This window comes from Gymnodraco acuticeps, unplaced genomic scaffold, assembly GCF_902827175.1.
Source record: "Gymnodraco acuticeps unplaced genomic scaffold, fGymAcu1.1, whole genome shotgun sequence".
Lineage (NCBI taxonomy): Eukaryota > Metazoa > Chordata > Actinopteri > Perciformes > Bathydraconidae > Gymnodraco > Gymnodraco acuticeps.
Genome location: NW_022992160.1, coordinates 2453781 through 2475722, shown reverse-complemented (window position 1 = coordinate 2475722; position 21942 = coordinate 2453781). Strand labels below are relative to the sequence as shown.

Genomic DNA, 21942 nt, shown 5'->3' with positions numbered 1-21942 from the left:
AGCAAGCACATACCGCAGGGCTGACATCAGCCCCCGCCTCATGATTCAACACACACACTGCTCCCTGCACATCATCGCTCCCCTTTAACATTTAAACAACATTTTCAGAATCAGAAGCAGGTTTATTGAAAAGTAGGTTTACCCATACGAGGATTATGCCTTGGTATACATGGTGCATACATAAACATAGTTAACGAAGATAAATTGTAAGAAAGTATTATTTAGATGAAATGACGTACAGAAAAAATACAAAATAAAATGTGCAGTATTGTTATGAAAAGTGGAAAGCTGTGCAGATATTAAGAGAGGTAGCTTGTGTACAAATATGCAAAATATTGTTGTGAACAAATGAGCAAAATATTCTTCTCATTCTCACGTGCATGAGTAGGGGGCTCAGCGTGGTCAAAGATATATATCTATGCATGACTCACAAAAGATTGACTGAGTGAAGTCCAATCCCACACTCACCACTGCATTATTAAATCACATGCACACAAACAGTTATCCCATCAACAAATGAAAACATACAGAATCATTTTTTTTAGAAAGCAAACATTTAAAATAAAGGGAGCCAGGAGACTGCAGTGTAAAGTGCTGTCTCTCTATTACTGTGCTCTACAGATCCACACGTGTTTTCAATCTAAGAACGACTCAGTGTAAAGGTATTCTGAGCAGCTGAGACACGAGCCAAATGATAGCACAGAGGATGTTTTGTAGTCAAGAGTAAGAACTGTTAAATAAACACTGTAACCTATGTGACTACACCGAACACTGCATATATGCAGCTTTAAAAGAAAATGTGGAATTTTACCGTTTGCTTTTAAAAACGTTTAACCCAACAAATAAAGACCCAATCTACAGCTAAGGGTTTCCCCTGCTGCTGCGAAGCATTAGTTTGATCATGCTTTATTGTAAGGTCATTTCACCGAGTGTACTGTGACGACTCCTTTGCGAGGCAACATGTCGTGAGTTGGTGGCATTAATACATCACATCAATAAAAAACTAAACTAATATACCTCTTTATTGTAATGTTATATTATTTAGTATTTGTAAAAAAAAGTATGTTTCTATACCTGTTTCTAATACATGGTTTGTTTTTGTAACCTTTTTAAATACAAGAGTTAATGATTAATTTCTCTTGTAAAGCGACTTGAGCCACATTTTATGTTATGACAGTTGCCATATAAATAAAGTTGATTATTTTTACAATATATTGAGGAACAGAAACTTCAGAATGTGCCACAGAGGTTGTTTGGAAGGAGATTTCTTTTTTCAAACAGTTCTAGAGTGAAGGATAAACACTCCCAAGGCATCAAACTCCACCTCAATAAGATAATCATTCTGACCTTGAAATAATACGTACTATTTCAATAAATAATGCCTTTGTTTTGCTCTAGTTTTATAGAATACTCCAAATTATATTTCTTCCAAAAAGCTCCATTGGTGTTCTGTTTTAATGTGGCTGGCTATGAGACAAAATTGGATTACACAGTGATTATTCATTTCTCTTTGAAAATATTCTGTGATAACCGCTCGATGTTGACTGTATGATTGACAGCTAATGGGCCATGTAAGCTTCTTATATGTTACCTTTTAATTGAATAATAATTCTAACCAGATGTTCTATCTAGGACATGTTTTATGTGTTGAAAAAATCAAACATACTACATTTGAACTTTCTGGTGTTAGCAAGGAAGGAAGCTCTCACGGACTCATACTTTTATGTATAAAAAATGCTTAGCAAGAGGAGAAGTGTAACTGGAAAAGAGGAAACACAGCTAACCTCTCAAGTAAATAAAGAACCCAACGTCCAGAGATGAGTGCCATCAGATGCCATAACAGATTCCTTTTCTTAATCTGTGGAATCATGTTTCCTTTATCTAGGATACTCAGAGCCATATGACCTGGTAACCCCACTAGATGGTGAGGAGGTGGAATGGTTACTACTGCAGGTGTGAAAATAGAGATTGGGAGGCGTCTTAAGCCCCGGACACACCAAGCCGATTTAGGCCGTCGATGGATGTCTGGCCGACGATGAGCGTCCTGTTGCCCTACTCCAGTGGTTCTCAAACTTTTTCTGCCATTCCCCACTTTGAACAGGTGGGCCTCTTCAACCCCACCTGGCGTGAGCTACTTTTACTCCTCTTTTTTTGTTTTTTGCAGTGTATATATTTAGCACATTTTAACATTATTATATGCTGACCTTTAACCTTTGTGTGCTGTTTGGGTCTGTGGGACCCGTTTGCAGTGTTTACTAAAAGAACATGTTACAATTAAATTATTTTAACCTGCTTTATCTGGGAGGGGGGGGGGTCCTCACATCCTCTAGGGGGGTCCGGGGGCATGCACCCCCAGGAAGATTTTATTTTTAAATGTTGAAGTGATCAACACTTAATCTGTCATCAATCTGCTGCACTTTGAGCACAACATGAATTTATGGATACAGCTCTCAACACTCAGATGAAAGGGAGCTGTATACTTTTCAATAATCCAAACATCTTTAGAATATGATCACAACCAATAACAAATCATTTAAACTTGTTTATTCTTATCTTATGTTACCTAGTTAGCATTCTTTCTTTTTCTTTATGCAACTTTAACTAATCAATTTTTTACTGTCCTATAGTACACATTGGAATGATTTCTTGCTTTATTTTTTACATCTCTCTCTCTCTCTCTCTCTCTCTCTCTCTCTCTCTCTCTCTCTCTGTGTCTCGCTCGCTCACAGAGGCTGTGTGCTCCTCACCGTGACAGCTCTCAGGCCCTGATCACTGGCTGTATGTTTCTCTATAGGCAATCAATCTATTAGAAAATAAATGATTGTCTGAGGTGTTTGTGAAATGTGTCACAGTTGTCATGTCTCTATACACCAGTACAACTTAGAAAATCCTACATTAACTAGGACTTTCATTGTATGACTGCTGCAGTTTATAGAAAAGTTGTTGGGTATAAAAGTATTTACCTTGCAACACATGGAATTCAATGTAATGTAAAATTGTGAGTCTGTGATATATTTAGCAATTAAAACGTTTTTATCTGCTGGGAGTATTTACTAAGCTAATGCAAAAATGAACAATTTTGGAAAGATATGACATCCCTTACAACCTGTGATATATTACATTATTGTATGATTTCATTATATTATGGGATTTGTAAAGCCTTACAGATTGCAGTTGAAGTCTTGGATGAGCTCAGCCTAAAAACGAGTCTGGAAAACATCTGGACAACATCCCCTTCACACTCTGAAGGCCAGAGTGATCCAAGCCAGCTTTAGTGTGTGTTTTAGTTCATGATGTAACGTGTCACCTTTTGAAACGCTCAAATGTCATGACTACCTATATAGGCCAGGCCTTTCAGATGAAATATGCTCAGTGACTGGATGACCTGTTTTTGACCTCAGGTGACAGTTGAGAGCATTTCGTGACTAGTCAGCATCTTTAAAAAAAACACAAGCAAAGACTCATCACAGTGCAGTGAGTGGTGCCTCGTCCTATCAGGTGCAACAAGGGGCCACACCGATGTCTCATCAACTTGTCAATCATCTACTATTTACTGTACAGCCTAAATGACATCTGACACAAATACTTACTGAAACTAGTCCGCAGTGAGGGAAGTGAGAAATGTGGGTTGGCTTTGCGAGGCTACACTGAGCCATAAATTGCTTTAACGTGTTTTAATATTAGGCCATATGACAGAGTAATGGTTTGATTGTAGCAGTCTTGTGTAGGGGGCTGTTGTGGAACACTATGTCAGTCCAGCCTTTCTGTGGTTCTGACTGCTCTGACTGTTGCACAGTTTGCTTATTTCCTCCAAACATTTCTCAGTTGGCTTCCTATGATAATGACCTGTCTTCCAAGAATAATGTTTCCAGATGCGGTTGTGAGGTTCAGAGCAATCCAAACATGCTATTTCTACCCTGGAATGCACATTCACTTCAGATGGTTTGTTAGAGTGGGAGGAAAATGCAAGGATGACACACACACACACACACACACACACACACACACACACACACACACACACACACACACACACACACACACACACACACACACACACACACACACACACACACACACACACACACACACACACACACACACACACACACACACACACACACACACACACACACACACACACACACACACACACACACCACAAAGTAGCAGGTTGTGGCAGGTTGTGGCAGGTTTCTGATTAGAAGTGCTGATGGATGCAAAAAAAAATTCTTTCTTTTTTTCTACTTCCAGGGTCAGTTGTTGACGGCAGCTCTTTCTGCCACACTAACACTGATCCCGCCAATCTTCTCGGTGAGTTGCTAACATTCCTGCGCAGATGAAAGCACAGCGTGGAGGTGATGAGTCTGCTCCAGAGCTGACTGCAGGGCTGGCTGGCTGCTCCTGGAGAGAGCTGCTGATCTGAGGGAGTCTGAGCCCCACTCATGTGGCTACAGACCTGCAGACAGCTATATATGAGGAACTATAGCGCAGGTATATGTGCACTGCCATACAGTACAGACTTTGGAAAGGAGCTGAGTACCTGCTGTTGCCTAACTGTCCTTGTTTCGATTGATTGCTCACCAACATGTTGTTCTAGTTTTTTTTGTATAACAGGTTGCAAATAGAGGTCCCAGAATAGTCAATAAAATACTTGATTATTACCCAATTAATCATACATATTTCCCTGAGAAGTTTATGATCTCAATCGCTAGTTTCAAGTCTTCTTGAATACAGCATGAAGTTTATTCTGTAAACGATAGTCCCATTTAGAGGTAAATAGATGATAAAGTAACCTAAGCTTTAGTGTGCCTCTATCTTGTGATGAACATTTTTCCGGTGTGGGGTTTGTCTGTGTTTTCGACATACAATTGTATCCATTCAGAGTCTAATTTAGCTAATAGTGCCAACTATCCAAATCTTAATTTATTACTGAATCTACAATTATGACGTACTAAGAGAGTACGTGTGTTTGTGTGTTTAGCTAAGACCTGAACGTTGCTAGCATAGCTTAGCATAAGGACTGGAAACAGGGGGAAACGGCTGGCTTGACCCTGTCCAAAGGTAATAAACTTACTAACACCTCTGAAGCTTACTGATTACATCGCATTTGTTAAATCTGTCCACAATCATAAATGTAAATATTACAATTTGTTAGGGGAAATTACATTCATAGCCTTTATGCTAGCTAAGCTAATCAGATGCCAGCTCTGTATTTAAATTGCAACCCAGTCTCACGGCATTTCGTGTTATAGTCACGACATTTAATCTATTGATTCGTGTTCACCAACACGATTTTCCTCTTTTTTTCGTGTCACACAGAACGATTTTAAAAGCAATGTATTTCTATTGGTAGTATGTTTCGTGCCTGCAGCACGTCTGTTTGTCCGTTCGGGTCTTGGAAGACCGGAAGCTGTGGGGTTCATAAAAACATGTTCTTACTCAATATCAAGCCACGATTATTGTTTTTATTTTAAATCGTATAATGTCGGACTTTTTTGTCGTCTGTGAGGAAAATAAATGGCTCAGAGCCTCAGAATACTGAAATCTGTATTTTTCTAAATCTTTTTTTCCTTCTAATTTGTTATTCTTTTCTAAATAACACACTGTTATTTACTCAACAATAACACACAATTATCCTTGTTTTTATTTATTGGTTTAATTCCATAATCTCAGGCTTTTTTGTCGTCCGCCAGGAACTGAATTTCAAAATAAAAATAACCGGAAACAGACGTAGGCTTATAAGGGACTTTTCGAGCATCATTGCGATACACAGCCACTGAACTGATTACCCAAGATCCTCAGCTATGGTTTAAGCTCGCTGGTTGGATGTTTTAGCCGCAATGCATGTAGGGATATGGTGTTAATGCAATATGAAATCCGAAAAACTTTTTAAAAAAAAGAAAATAATACTTTATTCCGAGTGTTCTTGCTTTTCTCTTTGAAAGTCATCACATAACGGCATTGTAATACACGGTTCGGCTGCATTACATATTACAGATCTGCCGTAGTTCTTTATTTATAGAGCCCTGATGAGAAGACCTTTGGAAAAACTGGAAGAAATGCCGCAGAAACTGAATACTTGACGTGGATCATAAATATATCAACAATTAAACAACATCTTCAATTTATCTTCACACAATACGTCTCCTTGCAGTTTCAACACTAATTCAGCTGACTTTTACATTTGATCTAATTCATAGATAGGTTATATTTACACCATAACGGTGCACAGCTGATATAAATGGACTTGTAGTTTTTAAATATATTACTGATTTTCTTTGAATATAAGAATGTAAATACTGAGTCTGAAATAATATAGCAATATGCTGTACAATTATGTGAAAACATGAATAAAACTACACATCTTCAGATGTTGTACATACATACATAAGTGTCCTACACTAATAATACCAAGTTATTATGGCTGTGTGTACCTTGTGTGCACCGCCTAGTGGTTAAAGCACATTATTGAATTATTGTTTTAATATGTTATATTTGATGAAAAAAATATTAAGAGTACATACTTTCATAGGGGGAAAGTAGAAGGTCTGTGATAGAAATATAGAATATAAAAAATCAAGAAGATACTATAAGTGATCTCTACAATAAAACAGTTTAGTGCAGGATGTACAAAGATATTAATAGGAGGATGTGCAAAACAGACAAACTAATTAACCTTTATTAAAACATTAAATAATACTTTAGATTAAGGTCTTCTTTTAAATAAGAAAACAACTTTGGGGGTATCTATCTACAGATAAATATTAAGCCTGACAAAGTACTTCACGTCTAATATATTGCTTTCCTACAATGTTAACTATGTTGAAGCACTTATTTTAACTGATATTATACATATTAATTATACTCTTATGTATGTAGATAGAATAAGAAATGTGCAGAATATGACAGTTTAATGGTGGAGGTACACACATATTGATAGATGTCTTGTAATGCACTGTTGAGGAACCTGCGACCCAAGTTTTTCATTCATTGCATACACCGTAGTAGATATGTCAATAAACCTTTGAAAATCTTGAAATCTTGAAAGGGATGTGCAAAATAGCCATAATATACAGTCTTTAATGAACTATTAGTAGAGAATAACGAGTAATGAATATACTTTATTACTCGTTTCCATTCATGTCAATTGCAGATAAATGTTTATTCTTCTCAAGCACCAACTATCAAATATCTCTCCTGATTGTTGGCACTTGACAATCACCTGCCCTGAATTTTACTCAGGTGTAACTAAAGTCTGATTTAAGGGTTGTTTATATTTCACATCATTAATCAGTAACTCAAATAAGTGTAGTGGAGTCAAAATACCAGGTTAACCTCTGAATTGTAGTGGAGTAGAATTATAAAGTAACAATGAGCTGTCATGTGGGTATTAATGCTGCGCATTATGGACACAAGCGATTTTCACCCATTTATTAATTATATGTTTTACATTTGATAACACCAATGTGTTTAATACTGGCAACTTCTAATTGTGGGAAACACGAAAACGTTCAGTAGAGACGTCCCATAGAACATTTTGCGAAACACAATAGCCAGCATGTGTAGTTCTGGGGGACGTTCGATTCCAGGTTTGGATAGTCTGGCGTGGTTTCGTTCCATTTCAAACAGCTGTTTGACGCTCCGCGTAACCTTGGCGCACTGCCACTCCAACATCCAATCCCAGAGCTTGAAGATTATTATTTCCACCTTCTTCTCCAGTAGGACTCAGATGAGGGTGTTGCACTTTTCTTTTCCTTATACATGTGATGTTTTGGTGTTGTTTTGTTTCTTTCCGTTAACCGTCAAGTGGGAAATAAGTATTTTTTTTGTGTGTGTTTCTCTTAGTATCCTAAGATACTGTTATGTTTGGCTGTGAAAAAAAAAAAAAAAAAAAAAATTATTATTATGAAGGGCAGACCATCTATTTGTATTTATTTGTTTTTTTTAGAAAGGGGCAGGTCACATAAGATTGTATTCTTCTCCCTGTTCCTTTTCGCTCAATGGTAGAGCCATGTTTTGTGGCAATTATTGTACATTTGGTTTTGCGTACCATGAGCGGGACAATTAAAAATGAAATGAATCACGGGGACTGTAGTCCTAAACGATAGCTGGGGATTATGGGTAGTGTAGTGTCTTCGGCCATCCAAAACTCAGAAATGTTTTTCGGATTTCATATCTCATTAACACCATATCCCTACATGCATTGCGGCTAAAACATCCAATCAGCGAGCTTAAACCATAGCTGAGGATCTTGGGTAATCAGTTCAGTGGCTGTGTATCACAATGATGCTCGAAATGTCCCTTTTAGGCCTACGTCTGTTTCCGGTTATTTTTATTTTGAAATTCAGTTCCTGACGGACGCCAAAAAAGCCTGAGATCATGGAATTAAAGAAATAAATAAAACAAGGATAATTGTGTGTTATTGGTGAGTAAATAACAGTGTGTTATTTTGAAAAGAATAACAAATTAGAAGGAAAAAAAGATTTAAAAAAATACAGATTTCAGTATTCTGAGGCTCTGAGCCCATTTATTTTCCTCACAGACGACAAAAAAAGTCAGACATTATACGATTTAAAATAAAAACAATAATCGTGGCTTGATATTGAGTAAGAACATGTTTTTATCAACCCCACAGCTTCCGGTCTTCCAAGACCCTAACGGACAAACAGACGTTTGTCTGTGGTGTGTGTGGTGTGGTGTGGTGTGTGGAAGGAAGAGGCTGCGCTGGGTCATGAAGGACTGAAATATAAGAAGCAGCGAGGGTGGACAGACTGCTGAGCCCCAGTGGAAGAGTCATGATCGCTCCATAAAAACACATCATCCACCATTCAGGAAGCAACAATGACTTCAACACATTCCTCTTCTGCACTTCTCTGTTTACATCTGCAGCACAGCGATAGGCAGAAAGCACATTGCTTAAGTCTCCATGGTAAATGCATGTATGTGCACCTAAGTCCCTGGTAGACCAACACAATACAGAGTGTAAAGCTGTTGTGCCATACCACAAATGATGTGCCATATACATTTGAATTTTTGACAATTTATTCAATTTTTTGGAAATGTCTTAAAGTTACGGGCTCGTTTAATACACTTTTTAAAATGCTGCTACTTATCATTTACCATTGATTTGTATTATTTGTTTTTTTATTTTATTAACTTCCCTCTTCATTCAATACTTAAGTCAATGCTTCATTCCTTTATTCTTTCCTCTGCACTGTTTCTTTGCTGTTGTAACACTTCATTTCCCACTGTGGGATTAGTTAAAGGATGTTGACTGAAGGGGCTGGGAATTGAACCAGCAACCTTCTGAAACCACCACTGCACCTCACAGCCACAACAGTAACCTCATACATACAGTATGAAGGCTCCTTGCTTTAAACTAATATATATTAATCAACTCTTCAAGTAACATTCTATAATTCCATAATGTCCTGAGACATTGTCTCTAACAGGGGGAAATATATCTGCATGGAGCAGAATGTGGCCAACAGGCACATTCACGAACACCAGCTGTGAGTAATGACACTGAGGATGCACACGGTCTTAATTGGAATGATCAAATTAGGCCACAGCAATGAACATCCTTTTAGCACTACAAGGCTTTCAAGACACATTTCATTTGGGGATGATGATGACGATGTTGATGTTGATTTACATTTAAATCATAATCCACTTCAAGGTCTGTTTGTTGCAAGTAAAACTAATGCAAGCAAAACGCTTTTCAGCCACAACATTGACGCAGTAATGTGTCTTTGAATGTGACATGCAGAAGATATTTTTGGAGGTGTTTCGTTTCCTCATGGGAAACTATCTGCTTCCCCATACCCTAAGGTTAGTTTAGTGTTTGTCATATTGCTAGGACATTTGTTTCAATTTTGAAAAGCTGATAAAGTAGCAAGCACAAAAATAGCAACAGATAAGGACCTTGCACTAGCCTGGCATGCTAATAGCCGGTATTGGATGAAATAAAGCTAATACTTTTTACAGTGTCTACAATTTGGCTGTAATACATTTGTTCGTGAAGTGGGTTATCAACAGTCTATGGTTATCAAGCATAAAAATGATAAATACATATGACCTAGGCTAAGGTGTCACAATGTCACACTATCACGATCTGTCTGTGTTGTGTTTTGTCTTTTTCTGTCTTTGGTTTCCTGTTTTATTTTGAAAAGTCTTCACCCCCTGTCTTGCCTGTTGCTTTCTGTCTGTGTTCCCTCCTGTCTGATTACCCGATTGTGTTCACCTGGTGTCCCTGTGTTTTCTCCTCCCTCCTCACCTGTCTCTTGTTTCTTTGATTAGTCTTGTGTGTATTTAAGTTCTGGTTTCTCTGTCGGTCTTTGTTATTTCCTTGTGTGTCTTGACTGTGTTCACGGGGAAGAGTTCTGTTTTGTTTCCATTTGACCTTGGAATAAAGGTGTTTTTCTGTGAAATCTGCATTTGGGTCCTGCCTGCTTCGCTCAACCCTGACACTCTCTGACTTTCTGGAATAGGAATCATTTTCAAACAATACATCTGAAAATCACAAGATGTTCTGTTTACATGTATGATCAACATTATAGTTTATGTTTAGGATGGTACCAGAATGTTGAATCATATATCTAGACTGGTACATCAGACATTTAATGCACCACTCGTGGTCTCCTTTAGTATGTATCAAAAGATGGTGCTAATCATCCCCAGGAGGGTGCTCCGCTGCAGGGAGAACTGCAGAGCTCATCAGAAACGCGTTAATGGTTCATTACAAGCATCAATAGGGATATCAGGCGCTGGGATTGATTAAACTGGGATTGGTCTATCTGGGCGGTAATAACATAATGAGGATGGAGCTACCCATTTTAATGAAATGTCTCCCTGGCTATTTTGCTATTACATCACTTTTTCATTTCTTTACCTCACATTTGAGACATCTAAATGTAAAAGAAAGATGGTTTTACACTCCAAATGAATGTAATTATTCAAAACTAGTGTAAATATGGGACTGCAATCCGGGCTTACACTTTTTAAATGATGTTTATTACTGTAATGTCGTAACCTCATAAGGTTTACATTGTTGTCTATGGGTTGACACAACTCTCTGCCCTCAGTGGCTTGAGTCACCATGGCAAAACCCTGTGAATACCAATACATGTGCATCGACAAAGACCTCAAACAAGGCTGGTTTGATCAAGTACTAAAAAGTGTTGTATTTACTCAGTGTGTTTTCCCTCTGCAGCTTTTGGTCTCATGGCGATAAAGCATGCTGTTCAGGCTCTTTAGTACACCTTGTTTACATTTAGAAGAAACAAAGATTGTAAGAGAAGATTTACGGCAAGAACTTTTGATGCTTTCCACCACCGAAAGTTCACTGCAGAGTTTCCTCATTCTCCTCTCATGCTGATAATGTAAACAGCCTTTCAGAAGGTCACCGGGTTCCTTATATTGATCCTCAGATAATATTATGCGACACAGACACTTCTGAGACATGCTGCTGATGCTCACCAGATTATTATTATTTTTCATGTGCGACCAAATCCAAAGCATAGCTCTCCTGAAATACACATTCTAAAAAAGGTATGGCGTTAAAGCTAAAGACCCTCAGAATAAAAGTTCAAGGTAAACCTCACATAGAGGACACAGTCATCTCAGGCTGGAGTTGTTGTTCTTAAGTCCATCTATAAATTGATCAAGTGCTTTACTATCTAGATGGAAATCAATACTGTCTCCTCCCTGGGCTTCGATCAGGGGACTGAGCAAAGACAACACAGCATCGAGTCCTGAACCCAAGGGACGAGGGACTCCTGCATGAATCGACAGGACTCTGAATCACGTCCTGGATCTCATTTAAATGTCTGAGCTGAGGAGGGACCTTGTGTCTGATGTCCTCAGCAACAGCCAGGTCAGGGTGTGTGGTCAGGTGACAGGCGTAACCGCGGTGAGGGTGAGGCGAGCTGCTGACCATCATGCATTGCTCCTGCGGCTGACACTGATGAATGGGTCTGGCTGTGAGAGCACGGCCAAGAAGGCACTTGCACAAACCTGCATCTATCTGCAGTCGGCCTAATTAACACCAGAGCTACTTCATCTCACAGCCATGGAAAGGTCAAGGCAGTGACCTCGACCACATGAATCAATACTCAAAGCACCCCCGAGATTTATCTTCTTAAAGAAACAATTAGTGAGGAGCACAAACTGCATGGAAACCATCAAAGACAGCTGGATTAGATCCTAAGAAAGTCATTATCAGAGCAGCCATCATCTGCATTAAGAATACATTCAGGATGATGTCTTTGACATCAGAAAGAGCCAAGACTACAGAGTGAAAGCTTGAGTAAAAAGTCTCTGACGGATTCAATTCCTTTGATCCATCAAACAAGGAACTTCAGAACAAAGCTGACAGGTTAGCACTCTTAGCCGGACGACATGCTTTTAGGACTTCTCTTTCAAACTTGGTGAGGTTTTTGACTCTGGCATCACAACACCAGCATTCCAAAATCTATTTATAGACATATTCTGCTGACTAATTGAAAAATCTGCTCACTTACAAAATCAAGACACGCCACCGACAGCTACGGTTCACCATGTGACCAAATCAGTTTCATTTAAGTGAAGTTACATTCGCTCTCGAGGAATTCTTTTCATCGTTAAAATGCATTGAAACTAAAGCTACCTGTTGCAAACTTGACTTTAGTATCTCAAAAAACAACTTCATATTCATTCAAAATCACAGCAACAGTAACATAATTAAGCCTTCACGGCGCCAGCTGCTCGTTGGCATTACCTCAAAAAGGCAGATCCAGTCATCTTGTTATTCCAGTCTTTGCTCTGACAACTTTCTAATGTCTCTCACTGTATGTTACCGGCTGCCTCTGAGCCTATCAGTGTCTGTGGGTGGTGAGTATGACTGAGCAAGTGAGGTATGTGTGAGTGTGTGTGTGTGTGTGATAGTCGTGTATGTGTTTGTGTGATGGCATGCCAGAGTATTTTTGGGTCCTGCCTGCTTAAATGCAGCTTGCATGAATCATGACTTCCCACATAGTAGGTCAGTGAGCGGGGTGAGTCATATTGCTGTCTTATATGGTAACGCGCTGCACATGTGATAGAAACACTGAGGTTATCTATAGACTGGCCACGCTTTCCAGCGTCTGCAGCCATGTCTCAGCTCTCTCTGGCTTCAGAAATAAGAAATCATGTGTCATTTCGTATCTAGTCTTGAAATGTCTGACAATTCAGATATTTGTGAATTTGATTTCCTGTCTGCCCAAGATTTTAGTTTGCCTCGACATGACTCAGACCCAATTTTGGTTTTTGTATGTAAATAATGTTAATACCACAGCAGCCATACATTACTGCAAGACATCACAGTCACCACAAAGGACAGATATACATATTTGATTGAATACAAAAGAAATAGCAAATGCTTATTGGATGTTCAATCTTGTGCTTGATATTTGCTCTGAAAATGACTAGTACACCTGCACAGCATAACCTGCTTGTCTAAACCTCTTCCTGTGCTATTGCCTGAATCAATAAGAGATTTAGTTCAATTCAAAAACTCAAAGGCTCCAGCATAGTTTCTGCATGAAAATTGGAAGTCCTACGTTTTTCCAACAGTGCAACATACAATATTACTAAAACATAAAAGGAAAATAGACATACAATAGTGCAACTGACACAATTGAACGAGAACTTGTAGATGTTGTACATGTAGAACAGAGTTAGATAATCCAAAGCTAAATGCTGTACAGTGAAATCAAATTGAAATAATATATAAATAATAAAGCAGCATATTTGGTGTTGATTAGGCCAGTGATTGGCAAGCTAAATGGCTGCTCGCATGAAGACTGGATTAGGTGTTGCATTATTAATGAGGATATATATAGGACGTATGGAGTAAAGAGTGGGGGGCAGGGTGGACGTTTTTAGTTGGAAACAATACATTCAGTGTGTGCTGAAGTTACATTGTAACCATCACATTTGAGAAAAAGCTCCCGCTCGAAGCACGCATGGAAAAAAGGCAAGTGGAAAGTCTCCCCACAGGAAAGAGTTGACACAGAGGCATCGCCCACGTCAAAACCTTCAAAAGCCACGTCTGTACGGATGTATGTGCAAAGCTAAGAGTGATCGTGCGTGTGATCATGTGTGTGTACGTGTGTGTGGGCTGGAGGGTACAGCTCTGTTGATATGGCTGAGAAAAGCTCTCTTTTACACACTGCTCTTGCATGTGCAACATCTCAAGTTTTACAAATACAAGCAAGAGCTCTTGTTGTTTTAGCAACATGCATGTGCAAAACCAGAGCAATGGTATAAATATCCCGCTGAGATCAAAGGGCTGCCAGGCAGTGAGGAAGAAGAAAGACAACATCTACTGATGCGACTGATTGTAACACACCGTGGACCAGCACAGAGATACCCAACATGTCTGAGAACTGGACGCCTTTTCACATCAAATTCTTCTTTGTTTATATGTTCATGTGCTGGCGTCACATCTTGCTCTGCCGACCATGTTTGACACCAGCGCTCTCTCAAACACCTCTCTCACTGTCTGGCCTCAGAGAAATGTACCTTCGCGAGAAAAGGAAAGCCTAATACTTTCTTTAAGACATGGGGGAAATTGGGAAATGTGACTACGAGTGTAAGAGCGATGCTTCACAGTCTGAAGAGTTGAACTATCTCGCAGATTTCTTGTCTCATTGGTTTCTCCTTTCTTTAAGGATATTTGTCAGGTCACATTAAACCTGTGTGTCATGGAGGCAGTGCATGGGGGGGTCTGTGAACAGCCGTGGTTGTCAGTTCACTCTTGGGGGGGGGGGGGGTGCAACACATTCACATGTCCCAATAGTTGAAGCTGAGCTCACTCACATTACCCCCCCGGAGAATGGCCATAGTGGGTTAGATGACCCATTGGCAGCAGCACACACACAGTGTAGGGGAGCTAATTTAGGGAGTGATATATGGGTGAAAATATACACACACACACCACACACCACACACACACACACACACACACACACACACACACACACACACACACACACACACACACACACACACACACACACACACACACACACACACACACACACACACACACACACACACACACACACATACACACACACACATCACTTCAGGGGACATTACATTGACTTACATGCATTTCCTGGAGACTTATCCTAACCTTAAACATAACACATGCCTAACCCTTACCCTTACCCTTAACCTTACCAAGTCTTCACCCTAAAATTAATGATTCCCCTCATGGGGATCTCCAATTTGTCCCCATAAGGGAGGCGAGTCCCCACACGTGACTGTGCAAACAGAGTTAGGTCCCCACAAGTATAGTAATGCTAGTACACACACACACACACACACACACACACACACACACACACACACACACACACACACACACACACACACACACACACACACACACACACACACACACACACACACACACACACACACACACACACACACACACACACACACACACACACACACACACACACACACAGGAGAGGGGACTGGACTGTGTCACCAGTTGGTGAACTAACAAACACATCATGTCTTTAGAACAAACTGAAACGTTGACTTTAATTAAATGTATAATTTCCACAGATTTCACATAACTCTATTAGGTTAGTTGAAAGCAATAATATGAAGTATATTCAACTAACCTAATACAGTAATGTGAAATTGGTTGACATGATACATTGAACTAAAGTCAATGCTTCAGTGTTTTCAGTGCAGAAACTGTGCACTCCAGCTTCTCTGTTGCTCAAACATAGAAAGAATCATCTCAATCATCAGTGAAGTGGTAAGATCAGGGTTCAGGTTAGAGAAATGAAGGAAAGTCAAACATCATTTCACAGTCTAAATATAACTACGCATCTATTTCTTATCAATGTGTGCGTGCGCCAACTTTGGTTAAGAAATGTTACACTTCTTAACCAGAACCACAACATTCTCCTAACCTTGACCAAGTGCATTTCTAGCCAAAACCAATCAACGTATGTGGTGCAGGTCAGGAAGTTGTCAAAGTCTTGCGCTTAGTTTGCACCTCCATCCACTAACGCCCCCCACCCACACACCCCCTTTACTGAGTCTCTGATGCAAAGGAACGTCAAACATTGTGGTCTGAAAATAACACTGTAATAATGAAGGTATGTCCTAAGCCAAAAAGTACCTGAACTGAACTGAGTAATCTGAACTGAGCCATCTCCATGACAACAAAGCAACTCTATCTGCTGAGGAAGACTGTGTGATGCAGTTAAAAGAATCGTGAAAGGTGGTAAGTAACCCTTGAGATGTTTTCCTCTGGCTAAATACTCCTCTGAGATCCCCAATACTTTTGTAATTTACCATAAAAATGCCAAATAATCTTTGAAAAAACTAGAATCATCAAATAAGTTGAGAATCTTAGTGACACGTGTGTATGAAGTGTGGACTATAAATCATAAAAGCATCATTCAGAGAGCACAAGACCAGAAAAGCTAATGTCTGCAGCATCACCAGAAACATATTGTGATTTGGATGCCACTGTATTGACGGGCACTGTGATGTTCTGCGGTATCGATGACCTTAGTGCACACAACATAGCTGCTTTATCTCTCTCCATATTCTCTTATGGCAGTGGTTTCTGAACCCACTGCGCTCATTTCACAGCGATTGTTATAGCACAGCCGTTTGAACCATGTGCAACAGTTTGCACGTTGCATGCTGACCAAGATGCTGACTGATGATACGATGTAAGCATCAGTCAGCTGATTTTAGGGATTTGATTGCAGGTACATACAAAGATACTTTTCGCCTGACATGACTGAAAACCACAACATAAAAAGTCACAAATCCCAGCAATTTGTCATTTGAACATGTGTATGTAGATTGTAAGCTCTCAACATAATTCCTAATATGCACACATAATCTACTGTAAAGCATCATTGCAGAGCATGTAGCGTCAGATCTGTCAAAGTACGTCAACACAAGCCCTCAAATCAAGTGCGAGGGCACAGAATGAAAGGTCATGGTTTCAAGAGTGTGCAGATGTGACACAGTGCGGTTTGGCGGCTTTAGGGCAGCAGTATTGATGACTCAACCTGAGAAGAGAAAACTCCTTCAAACGCCCAAGTGTCACAGTGTCACAGTGTCACAGTGTCACAGTGGAAATATTCACTGGGAGGAGGAAGTGTGACAGATGTTAGAGGTGTTATTTGGTTTTTAACACAGAGGGGTCATAAATATATTTGGGTGAGGCAGTCATACTGATGTTGTATTTCTGCTACATTTTAAGAAGTTTTAACACCATATGATCTTTTTACACATGGCTGGGTCAGCTGTGTTCATTTACTCAAGTACTGTACTTAAGTACGCATTTTGGGTACTACTACTTTATTTGAGTATTTTCTTTCTGTTCAACTTTAAACTTCTACTCCACCACAATGCAAAGGAAAATATAGTACTTTTTACTTGACTACATTTTTATTTACAGATTTAGTTCGAAATGAAGATGTCTACACTTCAGAAAAACGTATAAAATGCAATGCTTTTATTTAGATTAAACTATCCAAAATGATATTTAAGTATCTTAGGTATAATAATAATAATTTTTTAGGTCAAGTATTTGAGGATTCTTTACTTTTCCTCAAACATTTTTAATATATTTTAGAGTTCTGCAATAAGAACTTCTATTTCTAATACTTTAAGTACATTTTTTGTCATACTTTTATTCAAGTACGGTTATTAATGCAGTATTTTTACAGTGTAGTATTAGTACTCTTTCCACCACTGGTCCTGCAGATATTAGAGAAATCGGTTGTAGCTATCTGACAAATAATCTATACTGGGCACTTCCACATTTTGAGCGTACACAGTTTGGGGGCTGAGAGTAAAAGGATACTGCTCATATAACTCAGCCACTCTCTTCTCAGTCAGTTGATACTGAGAAATCATTATTTATCTCTGGGATTATTGATTTGATCTTGATTTAAACACTGAGTTGTAATAGAGAGAGTAACAGTGGCGGGTATTTTTGGATGCAGAAGCTTGAAATCACAGCAGTATATTACACCCAGACCACAGCTCAGCACACACACCAGTGGCATGGTCGGTGACATTCTTCTGAGCGATGTGTGATTGATTTTTCCATCACGGCTGGAAATGACTAATCCGATAATCAGCTGAAAGCATCTATATCTTTGTTTCTATAGGCAGCACTCAGTCAGAGCCTGACTCCTTGTTCTCACATATTGGTCCTCTAATTTTCACACAACAAAGGGAGCAGTGACATAAACTGAAACACGTCTTTTTTATATATCAGATTCATCCTCCAGTGCTGTCTAGTCCAAGGGTTCCCAAACTTTTCAGCCCGCGACCCCCAAAATACCAGTGCCAGAGACTGGGGGGGTGATTTCATTTAAGTTTTACGCACTCTCGCGGGAATATCTCCGCAATGGAACGAGCTTAAGTATAACTATATAAAGCCCAGCGCAACACCTTCGTCACACATGTTGCCACTTGTTTGTAACATTTTCAGGCGATTTGTAATCTGTTCTAGAAAAACGATGTGTTTTTTTAGATTTCAAGAATCATATAGAACAAACAATGGATGTATTTTATGAACATTTATCCATGCTGAAAGTAGATTTAGATGTTAGGAGTGAGATAGAGATTATTATCTAATATATGCATCCGATGAAGCATTGCATGAAGTCTGTTGATGATCAGAGGCTGTTGTTGGGGCAGCATAAACGTTTTTTTATTTTTGTTTTGTAGGCAGACCATGCAGGCCTCAGAGAGTTAGACTTGGACGTGCCACCATAGTTTTACTGTATTTTGTTTTGAAAATCCATAGCGGAGGTTTGTGTTGTACTACATGCGGTGTATTTTGCATATCTCTCAGTAGCCAACGATCTGTGAGTCTGTTGGCTCGGATATAAACTCCGTAATAAATGTAGTTTACATTTCACAGGAGGTATAGAGAAGGTTAAGCTGTCATTATTAGGCTGTCATTTGTTATGTACTGTTGGAGTGGTAAACAGGCTTATTGTTTTTGGATATTTGTGCAGTCAGGTGGTCCGTGAGTGTTTTTTTATTGGTTAAGTGTCCTTGGTATGAACAAGTTTGTGAAACACTGCACTAGTGGATTGTCAACGGGGGGAGCCTCGCTGCGGGGAAATTATACAGATGGCTAGTCTGCCCCTGAAAAATGTCTATGGACACGTTATTATTAATAATAATAAATAAAAAAAATTGATAAAAAAACAAAATAAATTATTTTTAATTTTCAATTTTAATTTTCTAATCATCTTGCGACCCCCACTCGGGGTCTCACGACTAGTTTTTTGGGAACCCCTGGTCTAGTCCACTGACGGCAGAAAAGCCTGTGTACTCGATTCCACCGGGTCTGTCTGCTTCGCGTTACGGCTGCGCCGCGGTTTTGGTCCGGCCTCCTCCGGCGTCATACCCTACCGGGCGCGTTTCAGAAGCGGAGCGTCTTGCCTGCCGGCTCGCAGTTTTTGTTGATTTGGGCATATTTCTTGCAAAGGCTACTTTGTGCAGACAAAGTTAATAATAATTGTAATATTCCAGTTATAAACGACATTAATCAAAGATGTGTTGCTGTATTTTAATGGTAAAAAAATGCATTCATCATCATAATTATTATATATATATAATTTACACAGTGCCTGTAAACCGGAGGAGAATGCTGGCATTTCTACTCCCTCCTACTTGAAAGACTACGGAGGGATAGGGTCTGCAAAATTAGTTTATTTTGGGGATGGGCCGGATGCTCTGACCGGTCCACTTCCTGCCCGGCGCCTCCGCCTTGCGTTGCGTCGAAAAATAGATTTCAATCCTAGTTTGAGCGGAACCCAGCGGCGAGACGCTTCTGGGACGCTTCTGAGCCGTAACACGGCGCGTCTGGTGGAATAGCACCCATTGACTAGAGTAGCCGCGATCCTTGCGGAGCCGGCAGGCAAGACGCTCCGCTTCTGAAATGCTTCTGAAACACGCCCGGTAGGGTATGACGCCGGAGGAGGCCGGAACAAAACCGCGGCGCAGACGGACCAGGTGGAATCTAGAGAGATAATACAATAACCGATAACCGAGTGCCTTGATATGACAGAAGCCGTTCAGTATTCACCATGTTCATTTATCTTTCAGAGCCAACATGGAAGGACTGACTGAGGGATTTCCTTATGCTGTTTTATTCTCAATTCAGTCAAAAGGGAAGTGATGTCATATGCAAATGTTTTTTTTAACCGAAAGTGGTTCAGATTTAGAAATAATTTTCCATCATATTCAAAAAAGTGTTCTTTTTTTACCCTTCAAAACTCAAGTGAAATGATTCTTTCACATGTGACTTTGTAATGTGAAAAAATAGTTGCTATTAGTGATGATTCACATATACTGTTCAATCTGTAACTATGAGCAGTGGAGTGGGAGATGTTGGTGATTTCAACAGCTACAATATCTCCAAAAATCAAAAGAACTAGAGGAGTATCATAAAAGTATGCAGCGAAAATCATTCTCAGATCAAATAACTAAAATGCCAATTTCTGGAGTGTCTCTAAATATCCTATGATATGTCTCAACACACATGTGCACAACAAGTGATCTCCTTAGCTCTACCCATTCACTGCCATGGCTGGTAAAACAAAAGGGACGTTACACCTCCGGAAAAACAGCACTAAACAAAGTACACATGAGAACAAATGACCTTCATCAAGTCAACTAAAAGCAAATAATCAAACATATATTCAAATGATCATTAGCAGCTTAAAAAAACACTACTGTCTATCTATGCTGCAAACACGAATTATTGAAGGAAATACCTATGACTGTACTTATATATTTTTTACACTTTTCAGTGTACCTAGTGGCTAGTGCCCACTGGTGCTCTAACTCAGCCTGAACACTAAAAAACTGAAACATTGACTATGAATAAATGTTTTATATCAACACATTTAGCATAACTGTAGGTTAGTTGAAAGCAGTAATATTAGGTTGAACTTTATATAAGTTTCCACTATCCTAATACAGTTATATGAAATCTGTTGACATAATACATTTCATTTCATTCAGTGAAGCCTAGTGCAGAGCATACCTAGGGACATAGGAGACCAGCCCTGTGGAAACCTCTGTGGATAAAAACGCAGACGCAAGCGGCGGCTATTTGGGGACGCGAGACAGCGTTGGCTGAAATGACATGTTGGACGGTCTGCGGGAGGACATTGGCTTCTTTAGTGGCCCACAGTTCTTGGAAGGCATGATTGATGCACATCTACGCTCCAGTGTCCGGAGTTTGAGCTGGTCTGCGGCCGTGCAGCTGCCCCACAGAGGACCAGCCTGCAGCCTGCCACTCTGAAGCTCCACCAGGCTCTGTTTCATCCTGCTGTGGCTCCCTGACTGAGGTCCCCCTCTCTGCACACCACTAATGACTCCCTGAGACGCTGGGCCGCCAGTTGTTTGTTTATGTGTCAGACAGTGCACTAAGCCCCCGGCCGTAAGAAGCTATTTTTAGCTGCCTAATCCTTCAATGGATTCATAATGGCCCAAACTTGCCAGATGACAAAAATAAACATAAAACACTTGATGTTATAGTACAAGGTTTATGTCTCATCTGTCATTATTTGTGCCCTTTGAATTTCCATTATGAAAAACAATCCTTGCATTATGCAGTATGGAAAGGGATGTCGGCCTTATTATAGAACATGAGTGCATTTCTGGGAAAGACACCATGATGCTTGATAAATCTGACCTATAAGAAGGATTGCAGCCAGTCACTCTGTTAGACAACAGAGTGTTCATGGAGAGTGTCCAGTTCAATTCTCTCAGAACTGACAGACATGTCTCACATTCGATATTCTGCTCGGCTAAGCATTAACTGTGCTGCTAATCTGCTGAGGCGGGTGGGGACAAACATGACCACACACAGACTGCATGAACCCCCCCACC

The 21942-nt window shown here is 39.7% G+C and overlaps 1 protein-coding gene across 3 annotated transcripts in view; it reads right to left on the bottom strand.

The window, feature by feature from the left end:
• The window catches only part of bach2b (BTB and CNC homology 1, basic leucine zipper transcription factor 2b), a 90393-nt gene that overhangs the window by 32686 nt on the left and 35765 nt on the right, over positions 1 to 21942 (bottom strand). Inside the window, exon 1 of one of the 3 annotated variants that reach the window (XM_034204503.1) lies at positions 12761 to 12841. The exons of the other annotated variants lie outside the window; for them this stretch is intronic. The gene's annotated coding sequence lies outside the window, so the exon portion shown is untranslated. Of the gene's footprint in view, positions 1 to 12760; positions 12842 to 21942 lie in introns of those variants that run through there. 3 annotated transcript variants of the gene reach the window in all.